This window comes from Heterodontus francisci, chromosome 15 (genome assembly GCF_036365525.1).
Source record: "Heterodontus francisci isolate sHetFra1 chromosome 15, sHetFra1.hap1, whole genome shotgun sequence".
NCBI classification, from domain to species: Eukaryota; Metazoa; Chordata; class Chondrichthyes; order Heterodontiformes; family Heterodontidae; genus Heterodontus; species Heterodontus francisci.
In genome coordinates, this window is record NC_090385.1 from 2,611,810 (window position 1) to 2,630,923 (window position 19,114).

General features: G+C 55.2%; 1 protein-coding gene across 1 annotated transcript in view; it reads left to right on the plus strand.

The window, feature by feature from the left end:
• Positions 1-2,244: 2,244 nt before the first annotated feature.
• Positions 2,245-19,114, plus strand: part of LOC137377468 (adhesion G-protein coupled receptor G4-like) — a 180,525-nt gene continuing 163,655 nt past the window's right edge. The window contains exon 1 of the mRNA XM_068047082.1: positions 2,245-2,261. The gene's annotated coding sequence lies outside the window, so the exon portion shown is untranslated. The remainder of the gene's footprint in view (positions 2,262-19,114) is intronic.

Here is a 19,114-nt window from a genome sequence, read left to right on the forward strand (position 1 = left end):
ATAAAAAATCTCTCACACACAATCACATATCGGGGGGCGGATTTTATCCAGGTGACAGAGGTCTCATCTACTGGCTGAGCCAGTGAGAGCCCCGCGTTGCCTTCTCTGGGGAAGGCTCATCGCATTACGTGCCTATTAGGGAATTAGGTGGACAGCAGAGGGCCTTCCCCAGGGTTAAGGACCCTGGTGACAGATGTCCCACCTCCTGAGAGCTGCTAGCCTCTGATTGGAGATAGTGGCTGCTGCCGGTGATGGATTCACTGGACGCGAGGGACCCAGGCCACAGGTGAGTCAGGATGGGCGGAGTTTCATGGGGTGGGGGTGCAGGGGAGGGGTGCGTAGGGGGCTCGACAGCAAGGGCAGGGGGTTGGCTCTCAGCGGGCCCCACCTTCCCGATGCCAAGTGCCTTGTTCAGGAACTAAGTGCCTTTTAATGAGGGTCCCCCCAGCCCCTGGAGCCAGCAAGAAACCTGCACGGTTTTGCTCTCTGTGTGGCAACAGGCTCGCCTGCTGCTGTGCTAATACCTGTGCAGATGTGATGAGGCCCTTTTAAGGGCCTCAATTGGTGGTGGTCAGAAAGCCCGTCCACGGGCCTTCCTCCAAAGACTTAAATGGGGTGGAGGCGGAAAGATGGTGGAGTGCACCCAGCCACCACCCCACCCAATTAAATGCTCTCCCTGCCGCCAAACACGTCACCGGGGAGAGCATAAAACTCCCCTCATCCTCTCTGTCTGTCTGTTTAAAATAATTTCTGTAAACATCCCATGAATAAAATTTTTGAAATTTGTTGTCTGGCTTTTCTTCAAAGGATTTGAAAAACACTGAGCTCAGACTGGTAGAAGAAGTCGAAAAATATTCCAGCATTTTCCCTGATTGAACATTCCTGATCTATCCTGGGAATGATGTTGCCAGCAGGTGCTCCGAGTACACCGTCAGTATTTAACTAACAAAATCACAGTTAGCGTTTCGGAAGAATCAACGTTTTCAAATAAAGATTTTAATCAAGACATTAAAAATACAAAAAATAATTTCATGGATTAGTTTATTTATATTATTATGAATGGTATAACTTTTTGTATTTTATGTTTTGTTTAAAACCTTATTTTGAATATTTGAAATTGAAATTACTGAAGTAAAAAATGGCTGTCCTTTTTTTGCAGAAACTTTTTGAGTGATTTGGGAGAAGATAACAGAGCGTCATTAGGGGTGTTAGAGGGAGGCGTGAAAGGTCAGTGATCAGGTTAACATTGACAATCCTGTTAGAGCACAGCAATAAATATAACAGCCAACAGGAGGGTCAGTAACTAAAAGGCCCCAGATTTAAAGTGATTGACAAAAGAACCAGAGGGGGAGATGAGGAGAATTTGTTTTTACACAGTGAGTTGTTGTGATCTGGAACGTGCTGCCTGAAAGGGCGGTGGAAGCAGATTCAATAGTAACTTTCAAAAGGGAATTGGATAAATACTTGAAAAGGAAAAGTTTGCAGGGCGGTGGGGAAAGATCAGGGAGGGAGTGGGCTGAATTGGTCAGATCATTCAAAGAACCAGCAAAGAGCTTCTCCTTCTCCAACTCGACAACTCTCTGAGATATCTGCACTCCTCCAATTCTGGCTTTGTGCCCATTCCCGATTATAATTGCTCCACTATTGGTGGCCATGACTTCAACCGCCTGGGCCTAAGCTCTGAAATTCCCTCCCTAAACCTCTCCACCTCCCCCTTCTCCATGAAGATGCTCCATAAAACCGACCTTTTTGACCAAGTTTTTGTTCACCTGCCCTAATATCTCCTTCTGTGACCCGGTGTCAAAATTTGTCTGGTACCATTTCGGTGAAGCACTTTGGGACATTTAATGATGCGAAAGGTGCAAGACAATTACAAGTTGTTGTTGTAAAGTAATTCATCGGCTGTGAAGGGAGCAGGACTTGCTGATGATATGGTAAAGTTAAACATTGATGCGACTCAGTATGAAAGCTTTGTTTTCATGAAAACAGCAATAATTCCAAAGTTCAGAGTGAGAAAAGAATAAAGAAGATTTAGTTGGTATTTATTGCAGGACAATAAATAATTTTTGCCACAGTTTGATAAGCAACCTTCCCACAGTTCTGAGTATTCTTTGTAAAGCTAAGCTCAGCTGGTATTGCTGACACTGCTCAGGCTGTGCATTCAACTCCACTCGAAAGCTGATCTAATAATACAATGCAGTACTGAGGGAGTGCTGCACTGTCGGAGGGTCAGTACTGAGGGAGTGCTGCAATGTCGGAGGGTCAGTACTGAGGGAGTGCTGCACAGTCGGAGGGTCAGTACTGAGGGAGTGCTGCACTGTCGGAGGGTCAGTACTGAGGGAGTGCTGCACTGTCGGAGGGTCAGTACTGAGGGAGTGCTGCACTGTCAGAGGGTCAGTTCTGAGGGAGTGCTGCACTGTCGGAGGGTCAGTACTGAGGGAGTGCTACACTGTCAGAGGGTCGGTACTGAGCAAGTGCTACACTGTCGGATAGTCAGTACTGAAGGAGTGCTGCATTGTCAGAGAGTCAGTACTGAGGGAGTGCTGCACTGTCGGAGGGTCAGTACTGAGGAATGCTGCAATGTCAGAGAGTCAGAGAGTCAGTACTGAGGGAGTGCTGCACTGTCGGAGGGTCAGTACTGAGGAATGCTGCACTGTCTTAGAGTCAGTACTGAGGGAGTGCTGCACTGTCAGAGGGTCAGTACTGAGGGAGTGCTGTACTGTCGGAGGTTCAGTACTGAGGGAGTGCTGCACTGTCGGAGAGTCAGTACTGAGGGAGTGCTGCACTGTCGGAGGGTCAGTACTGAGGGAGAGCTGCACTGTCGGAGAGTCAGTACTGAGGGAGTGCTGCACTTTCAGAGGGTCAGTACTGAGCGGGTGCTGCACTGTCGGAGGGTCAGTACTGAGGAATGCTGCACTGTCAGTCAGTACTGAGGGAGTGCTGCACTGTCGGAGGGTCAGTACTGAGGAATGCTGCACTGTCAGAGAGTCAGTACTGAGGGAGTGCTGCACTGTCAGAGGGTCAGTACTGAGGGAGTGCTGCACTGTCGGAGCGTCAGTACTGAGGAATTCTGCACTGTCGGAGGGTCAGTACTGAGGGAGTGCTGCACTGTCGGAGGGTCAGTACTGAGGGAGTGCTGCACTGTCGGATGGTCAGTACTGAGGGAGTGCTGGACTCAGAGGGTCAGTACTGAGGGAGTGCTGCACAGTCAAAGTGTCAGTGCTGAGGGAGTGCTGCCCTGTTGGAGGGTCAGTACTGAGGGAGTGCTGCACTGTCAGAGGGTCAGTACTGAGGGAGTGCTGCACTGTCAATGGGTCAGTACTCAGGGAGTGCTGCACTGTTAGAGGGTCAGCACTGAGGGAGTGCTGCACTGTTGGACGGTCAGTACTGAGGGAGTGCTGCACTGTCGGAGGGTCAGTACTGAGGGAGTGCTGCACTGTCAGAGGGTCAGTACTGAGGGATAGCTGCACTGTCGGAGGGTCAGTACTGAGGGAGCGCTGCACTGTCAGAGCCTCAGAACTTAGGGAGTACTGCATTATTGGAGGGTCAGTACTGAGGGAGTGCTGCACTGTTGGATGGTCAGTACTGAGGGAGTGCTGCACTGTCGGAGGGTCAGTACTGAGGGAGTGCTGCACTGTCAGAGCCTCAGAACTTAGGGAGTGCTGCATTATTGGAGGGTCAGTACTGAGGGAGTGCTGCACTGTTGGATGGTCAGTACTGAGGGAGTGCTGCACTGTCGGAGGGTCAGTACTGAGGGAGTGCTGCACTGTCAGAGGGTCAGTACTGAGGGAGTGCTGCACTGTCAGATGGTCAGTACTGAGGGAGTGCTGTACTGTCAGAGGGTCACTACTGAGTGAGTGCTGCACTGTCAAAACATCAGTGCTGCGGGAGTGCTGCACTGTCGGAGGGTCAGTACTGAGGAATGCTGCACTGTCAGAGAGTCAGTACTGAGGGAGTGCTGCACTGTCGGAGGGTCAGTACTGAGGGAGTGCTGCACTGTCAGAGGGTCGGTACTGAGCAAGTGCAGCACAGTCGGAGAGTCAGTACTGAGGGAGTGCTGCATTGTCAGAGAGTCAGTACTGAGGGAGTGCTGCACTGTCGGAGGGTCAGTACTGAGGAATGCTGCACTGTCAGAGAGTCAGAGAGTCAGTACTGAGGGAGTGCTGCACTGTCGGAGGGTCAGTACTGAGGAATGCTGCACTGTCTGAGAGTCAGTACTGAGGGAGTGCTGCACTGTCAGAGGGTCAGTACTGAGGGAGTGCTGCTAGTGTCAAAGCGTCAGTGCTGAGGGAGTGCTGCACTATCAGAGGGTCAGTACTGAGGGAGTGCTGCACTGTCGGAGGGTCAGTACTGAGGAATGCTGCACTGTCAGAGAGTCAGTACTGAGGGAGTGCTGCACTGTCAGAGGGTCAGTACTGAGGGAGTGCTGCACTGTCGGGGGGTCAGTACTGAGGGAGTGCTGCACTGTCGGAGGGTCAGTACTGAGGAATGCTGCACTGTCAGAGAGTCAGAGAGTCAGTACTGAGGGAGTGCTGCACTGTCGGAGGGTCAGTACTGAGGAATGCTGCACTGTCTGAGAGTCAGTACTGAGGGAGTGCTGGACTGTCAGAGGGTCAGTACTGAGGGAGTGCTGCTACTGTCAAAGCGTCAGTGCTGAGGGAGTGCTGCACTGTCAGAGGGTCAGTACTGAGGGAGTGCTGCACTGTCGGAGGGTCAGTACTGAGGAATGCTGCACTGTCAGAGAGTCAGTACTGAGGGAGTGCTGCACTGTCGGGGGGTCAGTACTGAGGGAGTGCTGCACTGTCGGAGGGTCAGTACTGAGCGAGTGCTGCACTGTCGGAGGGTCAGTACTGAGGAATGCTGCACTGTCAGAGAGTCAGTACTGAGGGAGTGCTGCACTGTCAGAGGGTCAGTACTGAGGGATTGCTGCACTGTCGGAGGGTCAGTACTGAGGGAGTGCTGCACTGTCAGAGGGTCAGTACTGAGGGAGTGCTGCACTGTCAGAGGGTCAGTACTGAGGGAGTGCTGCACTATCGGACGGTCAGTACTGAGGGAGTGCTGCACTGTCAGAGGGTCAGTACTGAGGGAGTGCTGCACTGTCAGAGGGTCAGTACTGAGGGAGTGATGCACTGTCAGAGGGTCAGTCCTGAGGGAGTGCTGCACTGTCGGAGGGTCAGTACTGAGGGAGTGCTACACTGTCAGAGGGTCGGTACTGAGCAAGTGCTGCACTGTCGGAGAATCAGTACTGAAGGAGTGCTGCATTGTCAGAGAGTCAGTACTGAGGGAGTGCTGCACTGTCAGAGGGTCAGTACTGAGGAATGCTGCACTGTCAGAGAGTCAGAGAGTCAGTACTGAGGGACTGCTGCACTGTCGGAGGGTCAGTACTGAGTAATGCTGCAATGTCTGAGAGTCAGTACTGAGGGAGTGCTGCACTGTCGGAGGGTCAGTACTGAGGAATGCTGCACTGTCAGAGAGTCAGTACTGAGGGAGTGCTGCACTGTCAGAGGGTCAGTACTGAGGGAGTGCTGCACTGTCGGGGGGTCAGTACTGAGGGAGTGCTGCACTGTCGGAGGGTCAGTACTGAGGAATGCTGCACTGTCAGAGAGTCAGAGAGTCAGTACTGAGGGAGTGCTGCACTGTCGGAGGGTCAGTACTGAGGAATGCTGCACTGTCTGAGAGTCAGTACTGAGGGAGTGCTGGACTGTCAGAGGGTCAGTACTGAGGGAGTGCTGCTACTGTCAAAGCGTCAGTGCTGAGGGAGTGCTGCACTGTCAGAGGGTCAGTACTGAGGGAGTGCTGCACTGTCGGAGGGTCAGTACTGAGGAATGCTGCACTGTCAGAGAGTCAGTACTGAGGGAGTGCTGCACTGTCGGGGGGTCAGTACTGAGGGAGTGCTGCACTGTCGGAGGGTCAGTACTGAGCGAGTGCTGCACTGTCAGAGGGTCAGTACTGAGGAATGCTGCACTGTCAGAGAGTCAGTACTGAGGGAGTGCTGCACTGTCGGAGGGTCAGTACTGAGGAATGCTGCACTGTCAGAGAGTCAGTACTGAGGGAGCGCTGCACTGTCAGAGGGTCAGTACTGAGGGATTGCTGCACTGTCGGAGGGTCAGTACTGAGGGAGTGCTGCACTGTCAGAGGGTCAGTACTGAGGGAGTGTTGCACTGTCGGAGGGTCAGTACTGAGGGAGTGCTGCACTGTCAGAGGGTCAGTACTGAGGAATGCTGCACTGTCAGAGTGTCAGTACTGAGGGAGTGCTGGACTGTCAGAGGGTCAGTACTGAGGGAGTGCTGCACTATCGGACGGTCAGTACTGAGGGAGTGCTGCACTGTCAGAGGGTCAGTACTGAGGGAGTGCTGCACTGTCAGAGGGTCAGTACTGAGGGAGTGATGCACTGTCAGAGGGTCAGTCCTGAGGGAGTGCTGCACTGTCGGAGGGTCAGTACTGAGGGAGTGCTGCACTGTCAGAGGGTCAGTACTGAGGGAGTGCTGTACTGTCGGAGGTTCAGTACTGAGGGAGTGCTGCACTGTCGGAGAGTCAGTACTGAGGGAGTGCTGCACTGTCGGAGGGTCAGTACTGAGGAATGCTGCACTGTCAGAGAGTCAGTACTGAGGGAGTGCTGCACTTTCAGAGGGTCAGTACTGAGCGGGTGCTGCACTGTCGGAGGGTCAGTACTGAGGAATGCTGCACTGTCAGTCAGTACTGAGGGAGTGCTGCACTGTCGGAGGGTCAGTACTGAGGAATGCTGCACTGTCAGAGAGTCAGTACTGAGGGAGTGCTGCACTGTCAGAGGGTCAGTACTGAGGGAGTGCTGCACTGTCGGAGCGTCAGTACTGAGGGAGTGCTGCACTGTCAGAGGGTCAGTACTGAGGGATAGCTGCACTGTCGGAGGGTCAGTACTGAGGGAGCGCTGCACTGTCAGAGCCTCAGAACTTAGGGAGTACTGCATTATTGGAGGGTCAGTACTGAGGGAGTGCTGCACTGTTGGATGGTCAGTACTGAGGGAGTGCTGCACTGTCGGAGGGTCAGTACTGAGGGAGTGCTGCACTGTCAGAGCCTCAGAACTTAGGGAGTGCTGCATTATTGGAGGGTCAGTACTGAGGGAGTGCTGCACTGTTGGATGGTCAGTACTGAGGGAGTGCTGCACTGTCGGAGGGTCAGTACTGAGGGAGTGCTGCACTGTCAGAGGGTCAGTACTGAGGGAGTGCTGCACTGTCAGATGGTCAGTACTGAGGGAGTGCTGTACTGTCAGAGGGTCACTACTGAGTGAGTGCTGCACTGTCAAAACATCAGTGCTGCGGGAGTGCTGCACTGTCGGAGGGTCAGTACTGAGGAATGCTGCACTGTCAGAGAGTCAGTACTGAGGGAGTGCTGCACTGTCGGAGGGTCAGTACTGAGGGAGTGCTGCACTGTCAGAGGGTCGGTACTGAGCAAGTGCAGCACAGTCGGAGAGTCAGTACTGAGGGAGTGCTGCATTGTCAGAGAGTCAGTACTGAGGGAGTGCTGCACTGTCGGAGGGTCAGTACTGAGGAATGCTGCACTGTCAGAGAGTCAGAGAGTCAGTACTGAGGGAGTGCTGCACTGTCGGAGGGTCAGTACTGAGGAATGCTGCACTGTCTGAGAGTCAGTACTGAGGGAGTGCTGCACTGTCAGAGGGTCAGTACTGAGGGAGTGCTGCTAGTGTCAAAGCGTCAGTGCTGAGGGAGTGCTGCACTATCAGAGGGTCAGTACTGAGGGAGTGCTGCACTGTCGGAGGGTCAGTACTGAGGAATGCTGCACTGTCAGAGAGTCAGTACTGAGGGAGTGCTGCACTGTCAGAGGGTCAGTACTGAGGGAGTGCTGCACTGTCGGGGGGTCAGTACTGAGGGAGTGCTGCACTGTCGGAGGGTCAGTACTGAGGAATGCTGCACTGTCAGAGAGTCAGAGAGTCAGTACTGAGGGAGTGCTGCACTGTCGGAGGGTCAGTACTGAGGAATGCTGCACTGTCTGAGAGTCAGTACTGAGGGAGTGCTGGACTGTCAGAGGGTCAGTACTGAGGGAGTGCTGCTACTGTCAAAGCGTCAGTGCTGAGGGAGTGCTGCACTGTCAGAGGGTCAGTACTGAGGGAGTGCTGCACTGTCGGAGGGTCAGTACTGAGGAATGCTGCACTGTCAGAGAGTCAGTACTGAGGGAGTGCTGCACTGTCGGGGGGTCAGTACTGAGGGAGTGCTGCACTGTCGGAGGGTCAGTACTGAGCGAGTGCTGCACTGTCGGAGGGTCAGTACTGAGGAATGCTGCACTGTCAGAGAGTCAGTACTGAGGGAGTGCTGCACTGTCAGAGGGTCAGTACTGAGGGATTGCTGCACTGTCGGAGGGTCAGTACTGAGGGAGTGCTGCACTGTCAGAGGGTCAGTACTGAGGGAGTGCTGCACTGTCAGAGGGTCAGTACTGAGGGAGTGCTGCACTATCGGACGGTCAGTACTGAGGGAGTGCTGCACTGTCAGAGGGTCAGTACTGAGGGAGTGCTGCACTGTCAGAGGGTCAGTACTGAGGGAGTGATGCACTGTCAGAGGGTCAGTCCTGAGGGAGTGCTGCACTGTCGGAGGGTCAGTACTGAGGGAGTGCTACACTGTCAGAGGGTCGGTACTGAGCAAGTGCTGCACTGTCGGAGAATCAGTACTGAAGGAGTGCTGCATTGTCAGAGAGTCAGTACTGAGGGAGTGCTGCACTGTCAGAGGGTCAGTACTGAGGAATGCTGCACTGTCAGAGAGTCAGAGAGTCAGTACTGAGGGACTGCTGCACTGTCGGAGGGTCAGTACTGAGTAATGCTGCAATGTCTGAGAGTCAGTACTGAGGGAGTGCTGCACTGTCGGAGGGTCAGTACTGAGGAATGCTGCACTGTCAGAGAGTCAGTACTGAGGGAGTGCTGCACTGTCAGAGGGTCAGTACTGAGGGAGTGCTGCACTGTCGGGGGGTCAGTACTGAGGGAGTGCTGCACTGTCGGAGGGTCAGTACTGAGGAATGCTGCACTGTCAGAGAGTCAGAGAGTCAGTACTGAGGGAGTGCTGCACTGTCGGAGGGTCAGTACTGAGGAATGCTGCACTGTCTGAGAGTCAGTACTGAGGGAGTGCTGGACTGTCAGAGGGTCAGTACTGAGGGAGTGCTGCTACTGTCAAAGCGTCAGTGCTGAGGGAGTGCTGCACTGTCAGAGGGTCAGTACTGAGGGAGTGCTGCACTGTCGGAGGGTCAGTACTGAGGAATGCTGCACTGTCAGAGAGTCAGTACTGAGGGAGTGCTGCACTGTCGGGGGGTCAGTACTGAGGGAGTGCTGCACTGTCGGAGGGTCAGTACTGAGCGAGTGCTGCACTGTCAGAGGGTCAGTACTGAGGAATGCTGCACTGTCAGAGAGTCAGTACTGAGGGAGTGCTGCACTGTCGGAGGGTCAGTACTGAGGAATGCTGCACTGTCAGAGAGTCAGTACTGAGGGAGCGCTGCACTGTCAGAGGGTCAGTACTGAGGGATTGCTGCACTGTCGGAGGGTCAGTACTGAGGGAGTGCTGCACTGTCAGAGGGTCAGTACTGAGGGAGTGTTGCACTGTCGGAGGGTCAGTACTGAGGGAGTGCTGCACTGTCAGAGGGTCAGTACTGAGGAATGCTGCACTGTCAGAGTGTCAGTACTGAGGGAGTGCTGGACTGTCAGAGGGTCAGTACTGAGGGAGTGCTGCACTATCGGACGGTCAGTACTGAGGGAGTGCTGCACTGTCAGAGGGTCAGTACTGAGGGAGTGCTGCACTGTCAGAGGGTCAGTACTGAGGGAGTGATGCACTGTCAGAGGGTCAGTCCTGAGGGAGTGCTGCACTGTCGGAGGGTCAGTACTGAGGGAGTGCTGCACTGTCAGAGGGTCAGTACTGAGGGAGTGCTGTACTGTCGGAGGTTCAGTACTGAGGGAGTGCTGCACTGTCGGAGAGTCAGTACTGAGGGAGTGCTGCACTGTCGGAGGGTCAGTACTGAGGAATGCTGCACTGTCAGAGAGTCAGTACTGAGGGAGTGCTGCACTTTCAGAGGGTCAGTACTGAGCGGGTGCTGCACTGTCGGAGGGTCAGTACTGAGGAATGCTGCACTGTCAGTCAGTACTGAGGGAGTGCTGCACTGTCGGAGGGTCAGTACTGAGGAATGCTGCACTGTCAGAGAGTCAGTACTGAGGGAGTGCTGCACTGTCAGAGGGTCAGTACTGAGGGAGTGCTGCACTGTCGGAGCGTCAGTACTGAGGAATGCTGCACTGTCGGAGGGTCAGTACTGAGGGAGTGCTGCACTGTCGGAGGGTCAGTTCTGAGGGAGTGCTGCACTGTCGGAGGGTCAGTACTGAGGGAGTGCTGCACTGTCGGAGGGTCAGTACTGAGGGAGTGCTGCACTGTCGGAGGGTCAGTACTGAGGGAGTGCTGGACTGTCAGAGGGTCAGTACTGAGGGAGTGCTGCACAGTCAAAGCGTCAGTGCTGAGGGAGTGCTGCACTGTTGGAGGGTCAGTACTGAGGGAGTGCTGCACTGTCAGAGGGTCAGCACTGAGGGAGTGCTGCACTGTTGGACGGCCAGTACTGAGGGAGTGCTGCACTGTCGGAGGGTCAGTACTGAGGGAGTGCTGCACTGTCAGAGGGTCAGTACTGAGGGAGTGCTGCACTGTCAGAGGGTCAGTACTGAGGGATAGCTGCACTGTCGGAGGGTCAGTACTGAGGGAGCGCTACACTGTTGGTTGGTCAGTACTGAGGGAGTGCTGCACTGTTGGAGGGTCAGTACTAAGGGAGTGCTGCACTGTCAGAGCCTCAGAACTTAGGGAGTGCTGCATTATTGGAGGGTCAGTACTGAGGGAGTGCTGCACTGTTGGATGGTCAGTACTGAGGGAGTGCTGCACTGTCGGAGGGTCAGTACTGAGGGAGTGCTGCACTGTCAGAGGGTCAGTACTGAGGGAGTGCTGCACTGTCAGATGGTCAGTACTGAGGGAGTGCTGCACTGTCAGAGGGTCATTACTGAGTGAGTGCTGCACTGTCAAAACGTCAGTGCTGAGGGAGTGCTGCAATGTCAGAGAGTCAGTACTGAGGGAGTGCTGCACTGTCGGAGGGTCAGTACTGAGGGAGTGCTGCACTGTCAAAACGTCAGTGCTGAGGGAGTGCTGCAATGTCAGAGAGTCAGTACTGAGGGAGTGCTGCACTGTCAGAGGGTCAGTACTGAGGGAGTGCTGCACTGTCGGAGGGTCAGTACTGAGGAATGCTGCACTGTCGGAGGGTCAGTACTGAGGAATGCTGCACTGTCAGAGAGTCAGTACTGAGGGAGTGCTGCACTGTCAGAGGGTCAGTACTGAGGGAGTGCTGCACTGTCGGAGGGTCAGTACTGAGGAATGCTGCACTGTCTGAGAGTCAGTACTGAGGGAGTGCTGCACTGTCGGAGGGTCAGTACTGAGGAATGCTGCACTGTCTGAGAGTCAGTACTGAGGGAGTGCTGGACTGTCAGAGGGTCAGTACTGAGGGAGTGCTGCTACTGTCAAAGCGTCAGTGCTGAGGCAGTGCTGCACTGTCAGAGGGTCAGTACTGAGGGAGTGCTGCACTGTCGGAGGGTCAGTACTGAGGAATGCTGCACTGTCAGAGAGTCAGTACTGAGGGAGTGCTGCACTGTCGGGGGGTCAGTACTGAGGGAGTGCTGCACTGTCGGAGGGTCAGTACTGAGCGAGTGCTGCACTGTCAGAGGGTCAGTACTGAGGAATGCTGCACTGTCAGAGATTCAGTACTGAGGGAGTGCTGCACTGTCGGAGGGTCAGTACTGAGGAATGCTGCACTGTCAGAGAGTCAGTACTGAGGGAGTGCTGCACTGTCAGAGGGTCAGTACTGAGGGATTGCTGCACTGTCGGAGGGTCAGTACTGAGGGAGTGCTGCACTGTCAGAGGGTCAGTACTGAGGGAGTGCTGCACTGTCGGAGGGTCAGTACTGAGGGAGTGCTGCACTGTCAGAGGGTCAGTACTGAGGAATGCTGCACTGTCAGAGTGTCAGTACTGAGGGAGTGCTGGACTGTCAGAGGGTCAGTACTGAGGGAGTGCTGCACTATCGGACGGTCAGTACTGAGGGAGTGCTGCACTGTCAGAGGGTCAGTACTGAGGGAGTGCTGCACTGTCAGAGGGTCAGTACTGAGGGAGTGATGCACTGTCAGAGGGTCAGTCCTGAGGGAGTGCTGCACTGTCGGAGGGTCAGCACTGAGGGAGTGCTACACTGTCAGAGGGTCGGTACTGAGCAAGTGCTGCACTGTCGGAGAATCAGTACTGAAGGAGTGCTGCATTGTCAGAGAGTCAGTACTGAGGGAGTGCTGCACTGTCGGAGGGTCAGTACTGAGTAATGCTGCACTGTCTGAGAGTCAGTACTGAGGGAGTGCTGCACTGTCAGAGGGTCAGTACTGAGGGAGTGCTGTACTGTCGGAGGTTCAGTACTGAGGGAGTGCTGCACTGTCGGAGAGTCAGTACTGAGGGAGTGCTGCACTGTCGGAGGGTCAGTACTGAGGAATGCTGCACTGTCAGAGAGTCAGTACTGAGGGAGTGCTGCACTTTCAGAGGGTCAGTACTGAGCGGGTGCTGCACTGTCGGAGGGTCAGTACTGAGGAATGCTGCACTGTCGGAGGGTCAGTACTGAGGGAGTGCTGCACTGTCGGAGGGTCAGTACTGAGGAATGCTGCACTGTCAGAGAGTCAGTACTGAGGGAGCGCTGCACTGTCAGAGGGTCAGTACTGAGGAATGCTGCACTGTCAGTCAGTACTGAGGGAGTGCTGCACTGTCGGAGGGTCAGTACTGAGGAATGCTGCACTGTCAGAGAGTCAGTACTGAGGGAGTGCTGCACTGTCAGAGGGTCAGTACTGAGGGAGTGCTGCACTGTCGGAGCGTCAGTACTGAGGAATGCTGCACTGTCGGAGGGTCAGTACTGAGGGAGTGCTGCACTGTCGGAGGGTCAGTTCTGAGGGAGTGCTGCACTGTCGGAGGGTCAGTACTGAGGGAGTGCTGCACTGTCGGAGGGTCAGTACTGAGGGAGTGCTGCACTGTCGGAGGGTCAGTACTGAGGGAGTGCTGGACTGTCAGAGGGTCAGTACTGAGGGAGTGCTGCACTGTCAAAGCGTCAGTGCTGAGGGAGTGCTGCACTGTTGGAGGGTCAGTACTGAGGGAGTGCTGCACTGTCAGAGGGTCAGTACTGAGGGAGTGCTGCACTGTCAATGGGTCAGTACTCAGAGAGTGCTGCACTGTCAGAGGGTCAGCACTGAGGGAGTGCTGCACTGTTGGACGGCCAGTACTGAGGGAGTGCTGCACTGTCGGAGGGTCAGTACTGAGGGAGTGCTGCACTGTCAGAGGGTCAGTACTGAGGGAGTGCTGCACTGTCAGAGGGTCAGTACTGAGGGATAGCTGCACTGTCGGAGGGTCAGTACTGAGGGAGCGCTACACTGTTGGTTGGTCAGTACTGAGGGAGTGCTGCACTGTTGGAGGGTCAGTACTAATGGAGTGCTGCACTGTCAGAGCCTCAGAACTTAGGGAGTGCTGCATTATTGGAGGGTCAGTACTGAGGGAGTGCTGCACTGTTGGATGGTCAGTACTGAGGGAGTGCTGCACTGTCGGAGGGTCAGTACTGAGGGAGTGCTGCACTGTCAGAGGGTCATTACTGAGTGAGTGCTGCACTGTCAAAACGTCAGTGCTGAGGGAGTGCTGCAATGTCAGAGAGTCAGTACTGAGGGAGTGCTGCACTGTCGGAGGGTCAGTACTGAGGGAGTGCTGCACTGTCAGAGGGTCAGTACTGAGGGAGTGCTGCACTGTCGGAGGGTCAGTACTGAGGAATGCTGCACTGTCGGAGGGTCAGTACTGAGGAATGCTGCACTGTCAGAGAGTCAGTACTGAGGGAGTGCTGCACTGTCAGAGGGTCAGTACTGAGGGAGTGCTGCACTGTCGGAGGGTCAGTACTGAGGGAGTGCTGCACTGTCGGAGGGTCAGTACTGAGGGAGTGCTGCACTGTCGGAGAGTCAGTACTGAGGGAGTGCTGCACTGTCAGAGGGTCATTACTGAGTGAGTGCTGCACTTTCAAAACGTCAGTGCTGAGGGTGTGCTGCACTGTCAGAGGGTCAGTACTGAGGGAGTGCTGCACTGTCGGAGGGTCAGTACTGAGGAATGCTGCACTGTCAGAGGTACAGTACTGAGGGAGTGCTGCACTGTCAGAGAGTCAGTACTGAGGGAGTGCTGCACTGTCGGAGCGTCAGTACTGAGGAATGCTGCACTGTCGGAGGGTCAGTACTGAGGGAGTGCTGCACTGTCGGAGGGTCAGTACTGAGGGAGTGCTGCATTGTCGGAGGGTCAGTACTGAGGGAGTGCTGCACTGTCGGAGGGTCAGTACTGAGGGAGTGCTGCACTGTCGGAGGGTCAGTACTGAGGGAGTGCTGCACTGTCAGAGGGTCAGTACTGAGGGAGTGCTGGACTGTCAGAGGGTCAGTACTGAGGGAGTGCTGCACTGTCAGAGGGTCAGTACTGAGGGAGTGCTGGACTGTCAGAGGGTCAGTACTGAGGGAGTGCTGCACTGTCAAAGCGTCAGTGCTGAGGGAGTGCTGCACTGTCAGAGGGTCAGTACTGAGGGAGTACTGCACTGTCGGAGGGTCACTACTGAGGAATGCTGCACTGTCAGAGAGTCAATACTGAGGGAGTGCTGCACTGTCAGAGGGTCGGTACTGAGCAAGTGCTGCACTGTCGGAGAGTCAGCACTGAGGGAGTGCTGCATTGTCAGAGAGTCAGTACTGAGGGAGTGCTGCACTGTCGGAGTGTCAGTACTGAGGAATGCTGCACTGTCTGAGAGTCAGTACTGAGGGAGTGCTGCACTGTCAGAGGGTCAGTACTGAGGGAGTGCTGCACTGTCAGAGAGTCAGTACTGAGGGAGTGCTGCACTGTCGGAGGGTCAGTACTGAGGGAGTGCTGCACTGTCGGAGAGTCAGTACTGAGGGAGTGTTGCACTGTCAGAGAGTCAGTACTGAGGGAGTGCTGCACTGTCGGAGGGTCAGTACTGAGGGAGTGCTGCACTGTCAGAGAGTCAGTACTGAGGGAGTGCTGCACTGTCAGAGGGTCAGTACTGAGGAATGCTGCACTGTCAGAGAGTCAGTACTGAGGGAGTGCTGCACTGTCGGAGGGTCAGTACTGAGCGAGTGCTGCACTGTCGGACGGTCAGTACTGAGGGAGTGCTGCACTGTCGGAGGGTCAGTACTGAGGGAGTGCTGCACTGTCAGAGGGTCAGTACTGAGGGAGTGCTGCACTGTCGGAGGGTCAGTACTGAGGAATGCTGCACTGTCAGAGAGTCAGTACTGAGGGAGTGCTGCACTGTCAGAGGGTCAGTACTGAGGGATTGCTGCACTGTCGTAGGGTCAGTACTGAGGGAGTGCTGCACTGTCAGAGGGTCAGTACTGAGGAATGCTGCACTGTCAGAGTGTCAGTACTGAGGGAGTGCTGCACTTTCAGAGGGTCAGTACTGAGGGAGTGCTGCACTGTCGGAGGGTCAGTACTGAGGGAGTGCTGCACTGTCAGAGGGTCAGTACTGAGGGAGTGCTGCACTGTCAGAGGGTCAGTACTGAGGGAGTGCTGCACTGTCATAGGGTCAGTTCTGAGGGAGTGCTGCACTGTCGGAGGGTCAGTACTGAGGGAGTGCTACACTGTCAGAGGGTCGGTACTGAGCAAGTGCTGCACTGTCGGAGAGTCAGTACTGAAGGAGTGCTGCATTGTCAGAGATTCAGTACTGAGGGAGTGCTGCACTGTCGGAGGGTCAGTACTGAGGAATGCTGCAATGTCAGAGAGTCAGAGAGTCAGTACTGAGGGAGTGCTGCACTGTCGGAGGGTCAGTACTGAGGAATGCTTCACCGTCTGAGAGTCAGTACTGAGGGAGTGCTGCACTGTCAGAGGGTCAGTACTGAGGGAGTGCTGTACTGTCGGAGGTTCAGTACTGAGGGAGTGCTGCACTTTCAGAGGGTCAGTACTGAGCGGGTGCTGCACTGTCGGAGGGTCAGTACTGAGGAATGCTGCACTGTCAGTCAGTACTGAGGGAGTGCTGCACTGTCGGAGGGTCAGTACTGAGGAATGCTGCACTGTCAGAGAGTAAGTACTGAGGGAGTGCTGCACTGTCAGAGGGTCAGTACTGAGGGAGTGCTGCACTGTCGGAGCGTCAGTACTGAGGAATGCTGCACTGTCGGAGGGTCAGTACTGAGGGAGTGCTGCACTGTCGGAGGGTCAGTACTGAGGGAGTGCTGCACTGTCAGAGGGTCAGTACTGAGGGAGTGCTGCACTGTCAGAGAGTCAGTACTGAGGGAGTGCTGCACTGTCGGAGGGTCGGTACTGAGGGAGTGCTGCACTGTCAGAGGGTCGGTACTGAGCAAGTGCTGCACAGTCGGAGAGTCAGTACTGAGGGAGTGCTGCATTGTCAGAGAGTCAGTACTGAGGGAGTGCTGCACTGTCGGAGGGTCAGTACTGAGGGAGTGCTGCACTGTCAGAGAGTCAGTACTGAGGGAGTGCTGCACTGTCGGAGGGTCAGTACTGAGGGAGTGCTGCACTGTCAGAGGGTCAGTACTGAGGAATGCTGCACTGTCAGAGAGTCAGTACTGAGGGAGTGCTGCACTGTCGGAGGGTCAGTACTGAGCGAGTGCTGCACTGTCGGAGGGTCAGTACTGAGGGAGTGCTGCACTGTCGGAGGGTCAGTACTGAGGGAGTGCTGCACTGTCGGAGGGTCAGTACTGAGGGAGTGCTGCACTGTCAGAGGGTCAGTACTGAGGGAGTGCTGCACTGTCGGAGGGTCAGTACTGAGGAATGCTGCACTGTCAGAGAGTCAGTACTGAGGGAGTGCTGCACTGTCGGAGCGTCAGTACTGAGGAATGCTGCACTGTCGGAGGGTCAGTACTGAGGGAGTGCTGCACTGTCGGAGGGTCAGTACTGAGGGAGTGCTGCACTGTCGGAGGGTCAGTACTGAGGGAGTGCTGCACTGTCAGAGGGTCAGTACTGAGGGAGTGCTGGACTGTCAGAGGGTCAGTACTGAGGGAGTGCTGCACTGTCGGAGGGTCAGTACTGAGGGAGTGCTGCACTGTCAGAGGGTCAGTACTGAGGGAGTGCTGGACTGTCAGAGGGTCAGTACTGAGGGAGTGCTGCACTGTCAAAGCGTCAGTGCTGAGGGAGTGCTGCACTGTCAGAGGGTCAGTACTGAGGGAGTGCTGCACTGTCGGAGGGTCAGTACTGAGGAATGCTGCACTGTCAGAGAGTCAATACTGAGGGAGTGCTGCACTGTCAGAGGGTCGTTACTGAGCAAGTGCTGCACTGTCGGAGAGTCAGCACTGAGGGAGTGCTGCATTGTCAGAGAGTCAGTACTGAGGGAGTGCTGCACTGTCGGAGTGTCAGTACTGAGGAATGCTGCACTGTCTGAGAGTCAGTACTGAGGGAGTGCTGCACTGTCAGAGGGTCAGTACTGAGGGAGTGCTGCACTGTCAGAGAGTCAGTACTGAGGGAGTGCTGCACTGTCGGAGGGTCAGTACTGAGGGAGTGCTGCACTGTCGGAGAGTCAGTACTGAGGGAGTGTTGCACTGTCAGAGAGTCAGTACTGAGGGAGTGCTGCACTGTCGGAGGGTCAGTACTGAGGGAGTGCTGCACTGTCAGAGAGTCAGTACTGAGGGAGTGCTGCACTGTCAGAGGGTCAGTACTGAGGAATGCTGCACTGTCAGAGAGTCAGTACTGAGGGAGTGCTGCACTGTCGGAGGGTAGGTACTGAGCGAGTGCTGCACTGTCGGAGGGTCAGTACTGAGGGAGTGCTGCACTGTCGGAGGGTCAGTACTGAGGGAGTGCTGCACTGTCAGAGGGTCAGTACTGAGGGAGTGCTGCACTGTCGGAGGGTCAGTACTGAGGAATGCTGCACTGTCAGAGAGTCAGTACTGAGGGAGTGCTGCACTGTCAGAGGGTCAGTACTGAGGGATTGCTGCACTGTCGGAGGGTCAGTACTGAGGGAGTGCTGCACTGTCAGAGGGTCAGTACTGAGGAATGCTGCACTGTCAGAGTGTCAGTACTGAGGGAGTGCTGCACTGTCAGAGGGTCAGTACTGAGGGAGTGCTGCACTGTCGGAGGGTCAGTACTGAGGGAGTGCTGCACTGTCAGAGGGTCAGTACTGAGGGAGTGCTGCACTGTCAGAGGGTCAGTACTGAGGGAGTGCTGCACTGTCAGAGGGTCAGTTCTGAGGGAGTGCTGCACTGTCGGAGGGTCAGTACTGAGGGAGTGCTACACTGTCAGAGGTTCGGTACTGAGCAAGTGCTGCACTGTCGGAGAGTCAGTACTGAGGGAGTGCTGCACTGTCGGAGGGTCAGTACTGAGGAATGCTGCAATGTCAGAGAGTCAGAGAGTCAGTACTGAGGGAGTGCTGCACTGTCGGAGGGTCAGTACTGTGGAATGCTGCACTGTCTGAGAGTCAGTACTGAGGGACTGCTGCACTGTCAGAGGGTCAGTACTGAGGGAGTGCTGTACTGTCGGAGGTTCAGTACTGAGGGAGTGCTGCACTTTCAGAGGGTCAGTACTGAGCGGGTGCTGCACTGTCGGAGGGTCAGTACTGAGGAATGCTGCACTGTCAGAGAGTAAGTACTGAGGGAGTGCTGCACTGTCAGAGGGTCAGTACTGAGGGAGTGCTGCACTGTCGGAGGGTCAGTATTGAGGAATGCTGCACTGTCAGAGAGTAAGTACTGAGGGAGTGCTGCACTGTCAGAGGGTCAGTACTGAGGGAGTGCTGCACTGTCGGAGCGTCAGTACTGAGGAATGCTGCACTGTCGGAGGGTCAGTACTGAGGGAGTGCTGCACTGTCGGAGGGTCAGTACTGAGGGAGTGCTGCACTGTCAGAGGGTCAGTACTGAGGGAGTGCTGCACTGTTGGATGGTCAGTACTGAGGGAGTGCTGCACTGTCAGATGGTCAGTACTGAGGGAGTGCTGTACTGTCAGAGGGTCACTACTGAGTGAGTGCTGCACTGTCAAAACATCAGTGCTGAGGGAGTGCTGCACTGTCGGAGGGTCAGTACTGAGGAATGCTGCACTGTCAGTGAGTCAGTACTGAGGGAGTGCTGCACTGTCAGAGGGTCAGT